The sequence below is a fragment of the Eucyclogobius newberryi genome, unplaced genomic scaffold, assembly GCF_026437365.1.
Source record: "Eucyclogobius newberryi isolate DKJ021-1_F unplaced genomic scaffold, fEucNew1.0.hap1 SCAF_18, whole genome shotgun sequence".
Lineage (NCBI taxonomy): Eukaryota > Metazoa > Chordata > Actinopteri > Gobiiformes > Gobiidae > Eucyclogobius > Eucyclogobius newberryi.
This window is the reverse complement of record NW_027315812.1, coordinates 26001989-26016669: the sequence shown is the minus strand read 5'-3', so window position 1 is coordinate 26016669 and position 14681 is coordinate 26001989. Positions and strand designations below refer to the sequence as shown.

Below are 14681 nucleotides of genomic sequence, written 5' to 3'. Positions count from 1 at the left end.
TATTGCTACAACATAACTCATAACCACAGAAAACAAAGTAACAGCGGCTAAAAACTGGACACCAAATCTATAAAATATCAGTAAAAATTCAATATGTCATTTGTTCCCTCACACTGAAGACTACACGTCGCATTTCCACCAAAAATAGCCCTTCTGAGAGCCGACTTCTAAATAAATGGCTCCGCGCCCGACCTGTCACTGTCCAGACACTGCCCCGTCAGAGCAGACACCTCTGCAGAAACGCTTTGTTAGCCAATGCTATTTCCTGCCTCACCTTTGACCTTCCGTCTTCTCCCACTTTCCCAAAATGTCAAGCATAATCTAAGCAGGTGCCCCGTTGGTCGCAGTTTATGGAAATGCAGTCGGCACCATTGAGAAACTGACATATCTCTGACGACACAAAATGGCTGCTAAAGTGTCTGGGGGCTGTTTGTTTATCATGGGAGGAAGTGAATTGAATCTGTCTGGGTCAAACTAAAGACGCCAAGAGACCGATTTGAATTTTGTGTCAGTTGAGGTCCAGATTATTCAGAAAAACTTGAAACATACCAAGGCTTTAAAGGTTTGTTCCATTGCACGAAAAGAGAAAGTGTTGTCAAAGTACATGGATGAAATTGTTAACAGAGAGGTTGATTTTATTCATTTTAATCTAACTAAAATAAATCTATAAATAGTAATAATAATAATTGAGCTCTCCAAGTGAACTGCACCGCTCATGATTCAAATTAAATTAAATTAAATTGAATTAAAGATTTGTAGAAAAAAACACAGAGAAAGATCATAGGCATCTCGCTATTTTTTATCTTTTTTTTTTTTTTTTCAAGAGCGATAACCCACATATATATACAACGCCATTATGTCCTTGGGCAAAACACTCTGCCCAAGTTGACTCTAAGTGGAAGTAACGAATGAGGAATTTAGAAAACCCAGAAACAATATGTCATGACAAAATGGCTGTTTACTACTACTGCAACTACTACTGCTACTGCTATTACTACTGCAACTACTACTGCTACTGCTACTGCAACTACTACTGCTACTGCTACTGCAACTACTACTGCTACTGCTATTACTACTGCAACTACTACTGCTACTGCTACTGCTACTGCAACTACTACTGCTACTGCTACTGCAACTACTACTGCTACTGCTACTGCAACTACTACTGCTACTGCAACTACTACTGCTACTGCTACTGCAACTACTACTGCTACTGCCACTGCAACTACTACTGCTACTGCAACTACTACTGCTACTGCTACTGCAACTACTACTGCTACTGCTACTGCTACTGCAACTACTACTGCTACTGCAACTACTACTGCTACTGCTAAAGCTACTGCAACTACTACTGCAACTACTACTGCTACTGCAACTACTACTGCTACTGCTACTGCAACTACTACTGCTACTGTAACTACTACTGCTACTGCAACTACTACTGCTACTGCTACTGCAACTACTACTGCAACTACTACTGCTACTGCAACTACTACTGCTACTGCAACTACTACTGCTACTGCAACTACTACTGCTACTGCTACTGCAACTACTACTGCTACTGCAACTACTACTGCTACTGCTACTGCTAAAGCTACTGCTACTGTTGTTAATGCTGCAAGACTTATATAACAGATGTGGAATGGTTGCACCCTGAACCCTGACTGGGCCCAAATAATATCAGAATGATTTATCAGCAGCTTCTTTTTTTTTCAACATTTTCCAAATATATCACATAACAAAAGCATACATAGAACAAGACTAAAGAGCTATAGACAAATTAATAAATGAGAAAAAAAAAAGAACTCAAAAGACACAATAAAAAAACGGGGGGAAAAGGGTCCCACCAGGTCCAATGTTTGTTAGATCATACATTTTTTCAAGTCAAATTTTAACCAACCTGCTAAGCAAAACGGTGCGGTGAAATTGACACGGTGCATTTATGTTACAGGGAAATGTGTGGAAAAAATGCAGACAGAGGAGGATAAAGTCAACAGAGCCACAAGAAGAAAAAAGGGATAAATTGCACAGATTTCTTAGCAAACAGGATATTTTTATCAAACTAAAGAACTTTCTCAAGTGTTCTCTCCTCGTCCCTCGCTCGATGACGGCCCTCGTCTCCTCTCATTCATTTGTGCCAAGGACGTGTGCGCAAAGTCACTGCAAGACGTTTTTTCTTAAATAAAATTGAACTGAAGTGCTGCGGTTTAAATGACAGCAAAGCCTGGATCAAAACCTCTCATTCTGAGAATTGTGTTTAAAGTTATGTGGAATTTTCAATTGTTTAATTTTTTTTATGTATCTTTAAGTACTTTTCTGCATTCCTATCAATGTAAATACGTACAATATTAGTGATAATATTGGTCGTCCTGCATGAAGCATTTGTATGACAAAATTTATACTTAAAGCCTAAATAAAATGTGTTCTTCACTGAAAATGTTCTGTAAAAATGAATCCCAAGAACAATAATAAAAAGCCAAACTGCATCAAGTGCTGTCAATCATAAAAAACTAAACAAAAACAGTAACATTAAAACACAAGGATAAATTAATATACCTTAAAGTGCCTATGACAGATTTTTAGCATTTTCTAATTTTAACTTAACTTTTTTATTGTTTTAATAGTATTTTATATTTAGTGTATTCATACCTGTCGTTCATCTACATTATAGTTTTTACACCAATTGAGTATTGTATTTGTGGAAAAAACATTTAAAAATCCATGGAAAATGATCCCAGTCAAAGTTCATGCATAATTTACACAAGTTTACACAAAGAAACAACTTTTTTAACTGCTCCCATATATTTTTGTTTGTCAAATTAAGAAAATTGTGACATTTGAAGAGTTTTGGCAATTTTTTTTGAGTTTTGGTAATTTCCCACTGTGATGTCATCAATTACAAACAGGAAGTGAAATTATAAACGTAAAAAAATGTGCTTTTTAGTGATACAATTTGTATAATTATTAGCAAAATTCAGCATTTTAGTTCCATGAGTCGCCGACCTGTCAGAGGCACTTTAAATTCATTTATTTTATTATTTACACTTTATCATTAGCCTGACACCCAAACATGTTCTCCCCGTGAGCAGAGGTGTTAAAAGCCTCCTTGTAGTTACACCCATCCCCAAGTGGCAGGAAATGCAGGACGGGGTAAAAATACACCTCTTTTCGCTCTGTTCATCATCCTCGTAGACCCTTTTTCCCGTCCTTAAAACCCTGTTCAAATCTGTGGTTTCCGCTGGGAGCTTTTAGCACCCTGTTGATCCTCGGTAACTATCAGGAGAGCGAAGGCAACAAGGCGTTTTAACTCTGCACGTCCCAGACCTCTTTGTGTGTTTGTCAGAAAGTCCCATTATCGCATGTGCTAACCTGTTCTTTCCTCTTTTCTTTTTGGCTGCAAATACGTTCTACACAGACACAAAGATGTTTTCAAGTCGCTCGGAGAAACGGTGCCGTGTTGACTTGTTGGTGCACACGAACGTTTAGTATTTTACACAAATCAACCAGCTTTATATATGATTTGAGTTCATTCTACATTCCCGCTTAAGCAGAAATCCCAGCACTGACTGAAGTGGATGAGCAGCAGTTATTTTTTTTATAATCAAGGCCAAAAATTGTGAGTAGCAATATTATCACAGTAATTATATAAAAATGCTGAGTGTGAACTGTAATGAATATTAATTATTACTTTAACATTATGAAGCCCACTATTAGTATTGCACTTTATTAGTTGTGGAAAAAGGCATAATTAAGCACAATCTGGGGGTTAAATGGAGAATATATTTGTTGGGAATTATCACGTTTATGGAAATTGTACCACAAACAATAATTGTCTACTGTCTTTATTGTGATATGTCCATTTTTTAAAAGAAAAATGAAGCAAGAATGTAATATATTTAAAATCCCAATTTGGTTGTTTAATATTATAAAATTAAATCACATAATAGGTTTTGTCATAGTGATTAACGATTCAAAGCAAAAAAATAAACTTGAAAATTGTCAAAAGTCCTCAAATATCACTTATTTGTGGGTTTTCACTTCCTTTTTAATGCAAAATTCTGAGGACTTTTTTCCCATTAAAAATACATATATGGTTTCAAACTGACGATTGCTATGGCAACGGTCCTAATTTGTCATCATTCTGAAACCCATTGATACCCATGAATTACTATTTTCAATGACTGATTAGTGTAGATTAGTGTTTGCAGAGTCTGTGTTCATACATCTTTCTTCGTATTGCTTTACTTTCTGCTGTGAAACACTTTTATTTCACAGTTAAAAATAGAAAATCGACTTGAACACAGGTCTAAAAAAGCAGCAGCTGTCCAGTCCAAAAGGGAGTGGGCCTGACCCGCTGCTGTGGGGCGGGACAAAGAGGTGTCGTTGAAGAGCTGTCAGTCATGTCCAAAATCAGACTTCTCGTGTGTGTCGTGTGTGTGCTGCTTTCACTACGGGCAAATCCACACCCAGCTGGGACACAGAGCCTCTGTAGGTATCAAGTCTTAACAAGGAGGAGGTCAAAGGTCGAGGCTAGTAGTGTGATATGATGCCGGGGCCCCTCCTTTTCCTCCTCAAGGGCCCGAATCTGTGACAGCTTCATGTGTGAGCAGACAGTTTCAATGATGGACAAAACAGACAAAAAAAGAAGAAACTAACAATGTGAGACAATCCAGTTTGTGGAGCTCGTTTTAGGAGACTAGATTAAAATGCAATAAATAACACACAGGAAAATAACCAAAAGCAGTTTCCAATTCAAGCGAGGAAAAGGCGAAGATTGAAACGAAGTTAAAGACATTTATGTAAAAAGTCCTGCTCTGAAAAGCTGCTTGGTGGGGCTTTCCTCACAAAAAGGTTAAGGAGCTGTAATTGCGCCCTCATTACCTTCAGTTAATGCAGTTCTGCCAAACTCTATGAAATCCACGGGGCTGAATAGACTTGTGCATTTTTGTATTTCACAATGGAGCACATACCAAGGCAAGCTGCTCATAATAAGCCTAATAGAGCCATGACATCTCATTTTTGACCTCTGCGAACAATTAGTAATGCATTTCCATCTCTGAGCCACTCTATCGCCGTGTGCAATCTGCAGTTATGGACTCTCAAAGTGGAAATACATGTGGAAAAACATATGATGTCAACTCGACAAGACGCTGATGGATGACATGGCCTGGAGTGTGCTGCCGCTGTACAAAGAGTCAAGGGAAGTGAAGGTTGATTTCATTTTAAAATGTTTTGAAGGTATATTTTTCCAACTTAATTAGAAGACTTTAGTGATTTGTAATGCTGTTGTTTTTTCTGTGCAAAATTTGGAAAACCACATTTACATGTTGCAACTATAATGGAGGGGTTTTTGGAAAATTCATTCTGTCAATGTTTTGATATTTAGTGACAAACGTGTCAGGTAAATGAGGACATTAGAAGAAAAACTAAAAAAAGTATTTTCTGGCCAGGAAAAATCAGATAACCAGAAAAATCAGATAACCCAATAATCGGATTCCATTTTTGGCATGTGTTATGTACCCAGGACATAAATGATTATTAAATTAATAGAAATATATTTTTGATTTTTAGAGTAAGTGTTGTGTTTGGAAGTCTAAGAGCTATCTAGATAATAGCATATTAGTTTTGTGCAGGGGTTAGGGTAAGTCTTCGAATGTGGCCTGGAGAAGCTTCCTGCTGCTTGTTTCCATGGAAATGTTGTTCCTTTAGCTATAATATTCCACATTAGTGCATAAACTGCTCCATCTGCATGGAGACTGTTCTGAAGGATGGTTTTAACTTTCTATTTCCATGGAATACTGCAGGTGATGTGCCATAAAGTTACATGGTGATGCTTGAAAATATATTTTTCCAACATTTTCTATTTCATTTTAGTCCCTGCTACATTAGTTTTTCCTTTCTTTTTTGCATAATTTAATCCAACAAAACTTGCACAGAAACAATCAGACAGAAATCCTTTTACTCACATCAACTGCTACTGTTCACGTGACATTTCAATAACCTGAACTTTGATCTGAAATCAGATCATGATTAAATATGTTGTGAGCACATAAACATGACCTAAGACTTAATTTGTTTCAGTTCTTGCTCCAATTACCTCCTTACTACAATTATACAGCCTCTTGATTCTATTGGACCGTGCTACTGTACTCGCTGACCTCCTCTGACGTCCCCTGTATGACTCCAACGCCATTACAACAGCTCATATGTCACCATGACTACCACCGGCAGACACTTATTTGCATTTATGCTCGGGACGGAGAGGGAATTTGAAAGGCTATGCTAGCAGATAAACTTGTTAGCCACTCTTAATGACCTCCTCCATCCTCGCCGCGACGTCCCCTAAATACCACTTAAGGCTTGTCAGCAAAAAAACGCAAATCCACTTTCCGCGTACTTTCTTATCCGCGCAATATTGTTATGATGTTAAGGAGCCCCGATGATGCAAGCTAATGGTTATTTCAAAGCCCCAATTAAAAATGGATTCTGTTGATTTACGAGGAGGACGGTCGCTCTTAAGAGAATGTTTCATCAGGTTTTCTTTTTTTTGGCAAAGCGAAATCTCAGTTGACGGCGGCGGAGTTGGAAGGCGATCAAAGCCAGTCTGGTGTAGATGGCGTGGGCGGGTGGGTGGCTGAGTGGGTGGGTGGCTGAGTGGGTGGGCATGTGTTTGGGTGCCAATGGGACCAGCGGAGGTTGAGGCAGGACATGTGTTGCGTTTCATATTGCAAATGCGGCTCTCGTGGCTCAAAGGACGCGTTCCGGATTCGATTTTGTATTGTTTTTGATGAACGCAGAAAGGAGTTACGCCAGACAGAACTCTATTTTTTTTTTTCATTTGGTGTTTGCTCTTTCAATATAAAATGCTTTCACCTGGAAATAACAACATATCCAATCTGTATCTAAATAGGTTTATACTGTTTAATTTAATCAACTTACATCCATAGATTTATACGGGACATTGCAACTTCTAAGGCTGTTTTCTCAGCAAAAGAAAAGGAAGAAAAAAGACATAATGTTCATGGAAACTTCAAGTGTCTGGCCCAAGGACACAGCAGCAGTGACCTTCCCCTGAAATCACGTTGATCAAACCAGCAGCTTGTAGGTTATAGGGTGTGGCCGCTCTACCTCTATGAAGTCATTCTAAGCCTGATTTTTTTCATAATCATAGGCATGTATTTTTTTAATTGCTGTTTTTAATGCCAATTTTAACATAAATCACATTTATTCAAAGAAGTAAATAAAATATACAATATTTGTTCCTATTTCATGTCCAAATTATGTGCAATGTTGGCATTTTTACACATAAAATGCCTTTGAAAACAGTACATGAAGAAAAAGTCATTTTTTCTTAAATTGTTTGCAAGTAAACTGCCAAAAACCTTTCAAATGAGTATGCCTAATGAGTGCATGTATATACCTTTCCCTATTCATCTGCAGTTTGCTTTTCTTGAAGGTTTTTTTAAAAGTCACTGCATTTTAAACAAACGCAGGCTTAACATTTCTGTTGGAATTGTTTCAATTTGGTTTGTCTGGTCAAAGAAGTGTGCTGTTGTTTTAGGTTAGCAAAGAATGTTAAAGATGAGATTCTTTCATTGCATCGGGATGAACCAGAGTTTAACAGTTTGATGACTGTCTCTCCTCAGAGCCAAAACAAGGACAAGGGGCTAATCAGATAATAAAAGAGCCAGACAGAATTCAACATTCTGCTTTTTTCCCACAATGCAGCGTGTAAAAAACACACTCATGGTATTTTTCATCTATATCTCATCATTTTATGGTTATGGGTCGGATATTATGCTTTTTTTAAAGCTGGATGCCCTTCTGTCACAACCATCCACATTATACTGTGACTATAGAAGGAAAGAGACAACAGCTGTTTGAACTGGCTACCCTTTGGTTTATGGGTAAACCATACTGCCCCACTTTCCAACTCTATGCATGTCTTATGTTTTTATATTTATGTTAATTTGAATTCCTAACAAAAAGTAAGTACGTTTTTTAATGTGTGTTTTTTTTAAACTTTTTTATGTTGAAGTCAAAGGCGTATTTTGCAAACTTTTCCTTTAAATCAACTGCTCTTGTAGCTTTTGTGGGAATGACAGGACGAGAGGCTCATAAACCTGTTTGGACTGATTTAGTGCGGCCTTTTCAGTGCCAGACAGGTTTTGATGCTGTTAGGTAAATTGCATCAGGGACAGTGAGGCTGCATTTGTCCACAGGAGAAGATAGTGGACTCTACAGCGGGAGGGCAGGGCCACAAAAGACAAAAAGGCTCTTTACATGTGCACACTATTGATGCTGTATACCAGGGTCACTCAAAGTATACTCACAGTGTCAGGTTCAAGATCAGCTTTGCTCTACTTTGTGAGCGAGAACGTCCCTATCTTGGTTTTATCTCCAGTCCACATTTCTCTTTCTCACTGACTTTCCTCACAACCTGCAGTAAACGCCCTGGTTTATCCAGCAATCTGAAGCGTTGAATAAGACCAAGGAGTTTTGAACTGAATAAAAGTTTCTTGAACTCAATGATGTTCCTGGATTTTGGCCCACAATGCTTTACTCCACCTCTTGATGTTAATCTAGTGCAAAAGTCTAGTGTATTTTTAAGTCCCTTTGCCTTTAACAGACCTTATCTTTTCTACACTCCTAATGTTTTTATTATGCAGGTGACAAATTCAATCATTTCACTTGAAGAACTGCACACAGAAAAGCCACGTTTTGACTGGTTCACTTTTGAGCCAGGTGATAGAACACAGACTCAGCTGAAAACAAGCAAAAAGCAGACTATAAACAGAATATAATCATTTCTCACCAAACGCTGACTTGACATCGTGATAAACATACTTAGCAAAACAAAGCTAGCATACGTTAGCATCTGCTGTTTCCTGTTTATCGACACACTGAACTAAAACATTATAGTTCCAGTGCATAATGCATATTACATGATCTAAACCCAATACATTGCATACAAATAGAAGTGAAAAAAAGGCTGAAAAATTTGACAATAAATGTGAAGTAGTTTCTTGTTGACTCCAGCTTTAGCCACGCCTCACAGCGACACGCATTTGGAATGGCAAATGTCTTTTTGTGAATTGCTGAGATCGGCCTTATGATTAAAAAGTATAATTCAGGTACTGGAATAAGGTTTGTTTTTCATATCCAACATAAGAAGAAATGGCGCTAAAGTGAACTTCTCTGGAGAACCAAGAGCAGTCAAAACATGGCTTAAGTTACCACATGTTCCACAAATTAAATCCACGACCTAATGGTGATGCTGTGATGCTTCTGTGCCACTGCTCTGCCTAAAGTGCATGTGGCATTTTATGTTACATAGTTACTAGTGGCATGCAGTCAGGGCAATCATTGACCAATAAAATTAAAATGACCGTGTGTCGCAACTTTATATGAATTGTTCTAAAATATATCCAAATAAGCCTCACTTCTGCTGCTGAAGCTTGGCTGAACTCATGGAGAGCAGCTTCTTTCAGAGCTCTGCACATGCGCTCTGAGGACCACACAGTAGATCTGTGCTCAAACCACCTGAATAAACCAGTGTGTGAGACATCTGTGTTTGTAGGTTGTGCCTAACTGAGCATGTGCGAGGAGAAGCGAAGCAACAGCAGCTCCAAGTTTCAACAAACTGACTTAAATTCTATATTTTAGAGTCAAGTCTTTGTAACTAAGGTTCTGTTCACGTTTCTAATGGTTAGACCTTAGTTAGAAATCCAGGCAGTTATTTAACAACAGAGCTCTGTGTGTAATGAATTGGCAAGGCAAGTTTATTTGTAGAGCACATTTCATACACAAGGCAATTCAAAGTGCTTCACACAACAGGAAAAATGCATTCAAATCACAAAGAAATTACAGAAACAGAAATACAATAATATTAACTTACTAAAAAATTCAAATAAAAAACACCAAGCCAAATCCAAATGTATCTGACCACATTGGCAGGCATTCCAGACACTCCTTCTCATATGTATTTGACATTGCAGCATGACAGGCGTCTCCGGGATTGACACATCACTTTTAGATTTGTTCCCATATAGCAGTAGCTTTAGTTGATGGAGTCACCTTAATTAATCCAATCAGCATGGTACGGTATGGAAGTCCAGTAGGAAAAGTATTACGAGCCCCACTTGCTTTCACTTTTGTGTTATCCACTAAATATTGCACACTCCAAGTCTGCTTGCCATCCATGAAAAGTCACCGCATGCTACTGCTAAATACCAGAAATACTGCTAAATACCAGAAAAAAAGCCTAAATATATTTTTTAAACAATCTAAATGACTGTATCATCTCAGCCTTGTCTGCGTGCTGGTTCCATTCAAACCTTCATGTCTGCATTTGGCATCAACAAATTCCAATCATGTATGTTTTTGAATGTATCTGTGTTTGAAATGAAGTGCTGTCTTCTCAGCTAACCTGGTTGTGTCCCATTGTCTCCGTGTGCCGTTGCGTGTAGAATCCATCATGTTCCTGCGTCCTGCTCCGTACCAGCCGTGCCTGATCTATCTCTGACAGAGCTGCCTGTGTCTCTGCCCACTGTATCGTTAAATTGCACTTTAATTCAATTAGGCCTGCTAATTATGAAGGCTTGAATCAATCACGGGGTCGCTAACGGGCCCACAGCGGATGGTGGAGGGGCTTAGACTTTTTTCTCCAAAGCTCATCAATATCCCACAGCACTGACCCGACATCCGGAGGTTCAAATGGCAAGGAATCGCTGAGAATTGAGTTATCGTCAGAAGCTTTTTGTCCCTCCTTTGTACCCTCACGAGCGGCGTGGGTGATGGGATCCCAACAGTCGCTCAAAGATGGTTCTGTATAGAGTCTTTTGGATTAGGAATTCGCCCAGTAACTAGAAGGTCGGCGGGTTCATTCCAATTTCCATCTAATGAACAGCAATAATGAGCGAATCCTTGAGAGAGAGACATATTTACTGAACAATCACTACGTTCACATGCTCAGGTCACTCCGAGTGCAAAGGTTCTCGTCTCGTTTCTCCAGAGACGCTGTCAGACCGCTCTTGTCCCAGTCTACATGCAATCTACGTGGAACGAGGGGCCGAGTGAAGTTCAGGGGCATCTAGGTTTACGTAGTGAAGCGGCTCGTTTACGTTGAGCATTTGATTTCTAGACGTGCTACGAACTAACTCATGATTATACATCAGGCCGGACTTCTGCTGATGTGACTGGACCTGAACCAACAGAGCTAGAGATGTCGAGATGATCAGGTTAATCGATAATGGCGATTATTCGGGCCACAATATAATCGGAAGAACCAAAAAATAATAATCGTTATCATTTTAGTTCAACCTATAGTAAAAAAATCGACACATTTTGTAAAGCCGCTCACAAACTGAAGGAACATGTCAGACATCGTGATGTTTTTTTCTCACAATAACAGTAAGACTCAAATGTAATACCTCTATTCAGAACCCTAACGAGCCAGAACAAACATGGCTGCACTGACGGACGTGCTTCGGTCTATTTTAGCAGGAATACCGACTATTTTGCTTTTGAAACGCGTGCAGAGGGAAGCGCTTTTTTAATGTCTGGACAACACGAGGCAATGCAGGGTTTTTGTTTTCACCACATATCCATCGTTGTTCATCGTTTATCCTTCATGATCTTCTTCTGCTTTCATTCATTTGAGTCTCTCCAGGTTGAAATATAAACGTTCATCTCATTCATTTTAATAACGCAGGTAAAAGTAAGTAAAGTAAGACGTTTTTAGACCGCAGAAACAGTAAATTATTGATGATGTGTTAGATTTATTGCCAACAAGTAATAAAGATCCATATCCAGCTCTACTTTCTGGTGTTCACTAAATTTAAGAAGAAATGGTGGTGTGATAGTCGTAGGTCTCCAAAACAGCCCTTGTTAGTCATCATAGTTTGTGATGTCCCATAGAAAAGCGCATGAAACAGCACCTGCTTTTAGAATGTATGTGTTCTGCTCATAAACCGTGAAAGGGTCTATACTGCTATGATGTCCTTTTGTTCCAAACATTGCCCCTGATTGTAGAGCAGAATTAAATAAACGAGACCATTTCGAATATTGCCATTTAAAGACACAGCTAAAAGAGGTGAGAGGAGGTGATTCTCCGGGGGGTGCGAGGTCCCCATAGACCCCGGCAGAAGGTCCCATCTGACTCGGCCTCTTTGCCATGCATAGAACAGGCCCGCCGCCGCCGCCGCTTCTTTTGGCTCAGATTAATCATCATTTTGAGCTTATTAAGTGGGAGGACAGTCTGCGTTCTACCATTCGCAACGTTTAATCCATCTCTGGCTGTGAAGGTCAGTGAGCCGTCTCTCCCTAGCCCAGCCCAAAGCGCCGAGGCCGGCTGAATTTCAATGAGAGCGGCCCCCCGGATCAAATCTGGAGTCTAATTGAACACAACTGAAGCTTTGACATGTATTTTGTATGAGTCGGGCCTCAACCAAGTCAGAAGTAGCGGCGTTTTATCAAGTGGTTGAAAAGAGTTGAGGTAGTTCAAAATGTTGTCATTTTAGGGTTAAACAGGCTCATTTGAGTCAGTGGAGTGTCCATCCAGTCATCTCAAAGCTGGTGGTTAAATGTGAGAGGCCAATTCACCCATGTCAAGGTAAGAAACACCAGAAAGTCATTTGTTAAACTTTTAGTGTTTCTAAGCAACACTCTAACAGTTCAAAGCAATCAATTATGCAAACAGCTAAAGCAATTTAAGATTCTCTTCAAACTATTACCTTAATATAATTATAGAATCATCATGAGACTAAGGTTAAATCATTACCCAACTAAAAAGTATCGTAAAATAATAACATTAAATTTATAGCTTAATTAAGGCCTAAATTAGACCTGTTTAGACCTGTTGTAGTAATCCACTTCTCCCTTAATTAAATAATTCACAATCTCTGAACCTCTGAAAGTGTTTAAAAAAGAAAAAAAAAAGGTTTTGCAGCTAGATGTGTGAGTTAGATTAGCAAAAATAATATTAAAAAGTAAAATACAAAACAAAAAACACCTGTAATTGAATTAATGCCAGCTAGATATAAGATTATTTTATTTGTCTTAACATTTAGATACATCAAATTGAAACGTCTGTACTTTACTTACATTAAAAAATAATTATAACAATAATTCTAACTTTTTGGTGATGCAATGTTCATTATGTTATGCAATTAATGTGTAAAAATTTCCACAATTGAAGATATTACACATCTAAATCCAAAAAAAATTATAGTCCTTCATTTTGTTCACGTATTGGATAAAGGGGAAAAAAAATAAAAAAAATAAAATAGACAACTGAAAATGACCATAACTATATTCACCATATATATTACCAATCATATCAATTAGTTTACTGCAAAATAAAACGTGAAGTCTAGAGATTTATTAGCAAATAATCAAAAATGCATGTTCAGCCTTAAACACATTTAACATTACAAATATACAACATGAAGATGAATGTTAAACTATGAATTATTAAACCTTGTGCGCTCACTGCAGTCCGTTCTGGATTGTTCATTGTTGGCCGCCTTGTTTGAGCAGGTGGGGCTTCAGATTGGGGCGGGGGGGCACCTGGGGACCCGAGCGGAGCCACATGGAGCCGCACGGAGGGGATTTTTCCATTTACTTTTAATTGGAAGGCGAGATTTGGGGATAAGGGCACGGACTGAAAGCCATTTGTGTGTTTGAGCAAGGCGGGGCCAAATGAGGAGGGCCGCGCCGAGCCGAGGGGCCGCTGGAGGGGCCGGTAATGAACACAGGTCCCCAAAGACACGCGGGGGCCGGAATCAAAACGGGAGGGTGGGATTTGGACAGGATAAATGGGCGTTTATTGGAAAAATGGGCAATATGCTTTTCTTTGTCTTTCAAAGGTCTTAGAGGTGTAGTACATAATACACTGTACTTCTGCTTGTAGTTCTCACACGCCATACTTTTACTAATATTTGAGTAGTATATTTGACAGTGTAAAAGTACTCTTTTGGGTCTTAATGTACAAGTTTTATATTGACAGTATTAAATATTTGAACATTTGTGTTTCTTGTAGTGATGGGCCAATAAATATATAATTATCAATACTGACACATTATAGAAACGTATTGATTCTCTTAAAAAAATATGTAAAACAAATTTAACTAACATGTAGTTAACATGATATATTTTGGTATCATTATATTTTAAAACTGTCACGATTTCTAATTTATTATCTGAGATACTTTATGACAAGAATAAATTGGTTAAAGCCCCTTGAAGTGGGTTTACGATGCAGAATTACACAAATGTATAAGAAACACGGGGATGCTTTGCCAGGAATGTTCCATGATATGGCATTAGAACTTCAAGTCTTTTTGCTGCAAATATACTTCAAAGACATGCAGCCGGCTCACCTCTCCTCAGATTTGACCAGTGACTTGTGCCTGAGAGCATCATCTGCGAGTCTCTATTCAAATATGCTGTATTGTGGAACATTCCTTGCAAACACCTCCTTGGAGACCAGAAAACGTTATGTAGTTCAATGGGATAGAGATCAGTCAGGTACATGTACAAAAACACTCCAAAAAAGTCTCTCCTGGAACCACATCTTTAGCTAAATTCTATTTCTTACAACTCAATTTCATGTAACCAAGTTTTTTCAGAACACCAAAAAAACGATATTGCCTAATTTTTATCTCATGGAACGCGATACA

The 14681-nt window shown here is 38.5% G+C and overlaps 1 protein-coding gene across 1 annotated transcript in view; it reads right to left on the bottom strand.

The window, feature by feature from the left end:
• LOC140364812 (partitioning defective 3 homolog) overlaps positions 1-14681 on the bottom strand; it is a 554921-nt gene that overhangs the window by 363924 nt on the left and 176316 nt on the right. The gene's annotated exons all lie outside the window — the stretch shown is intronic.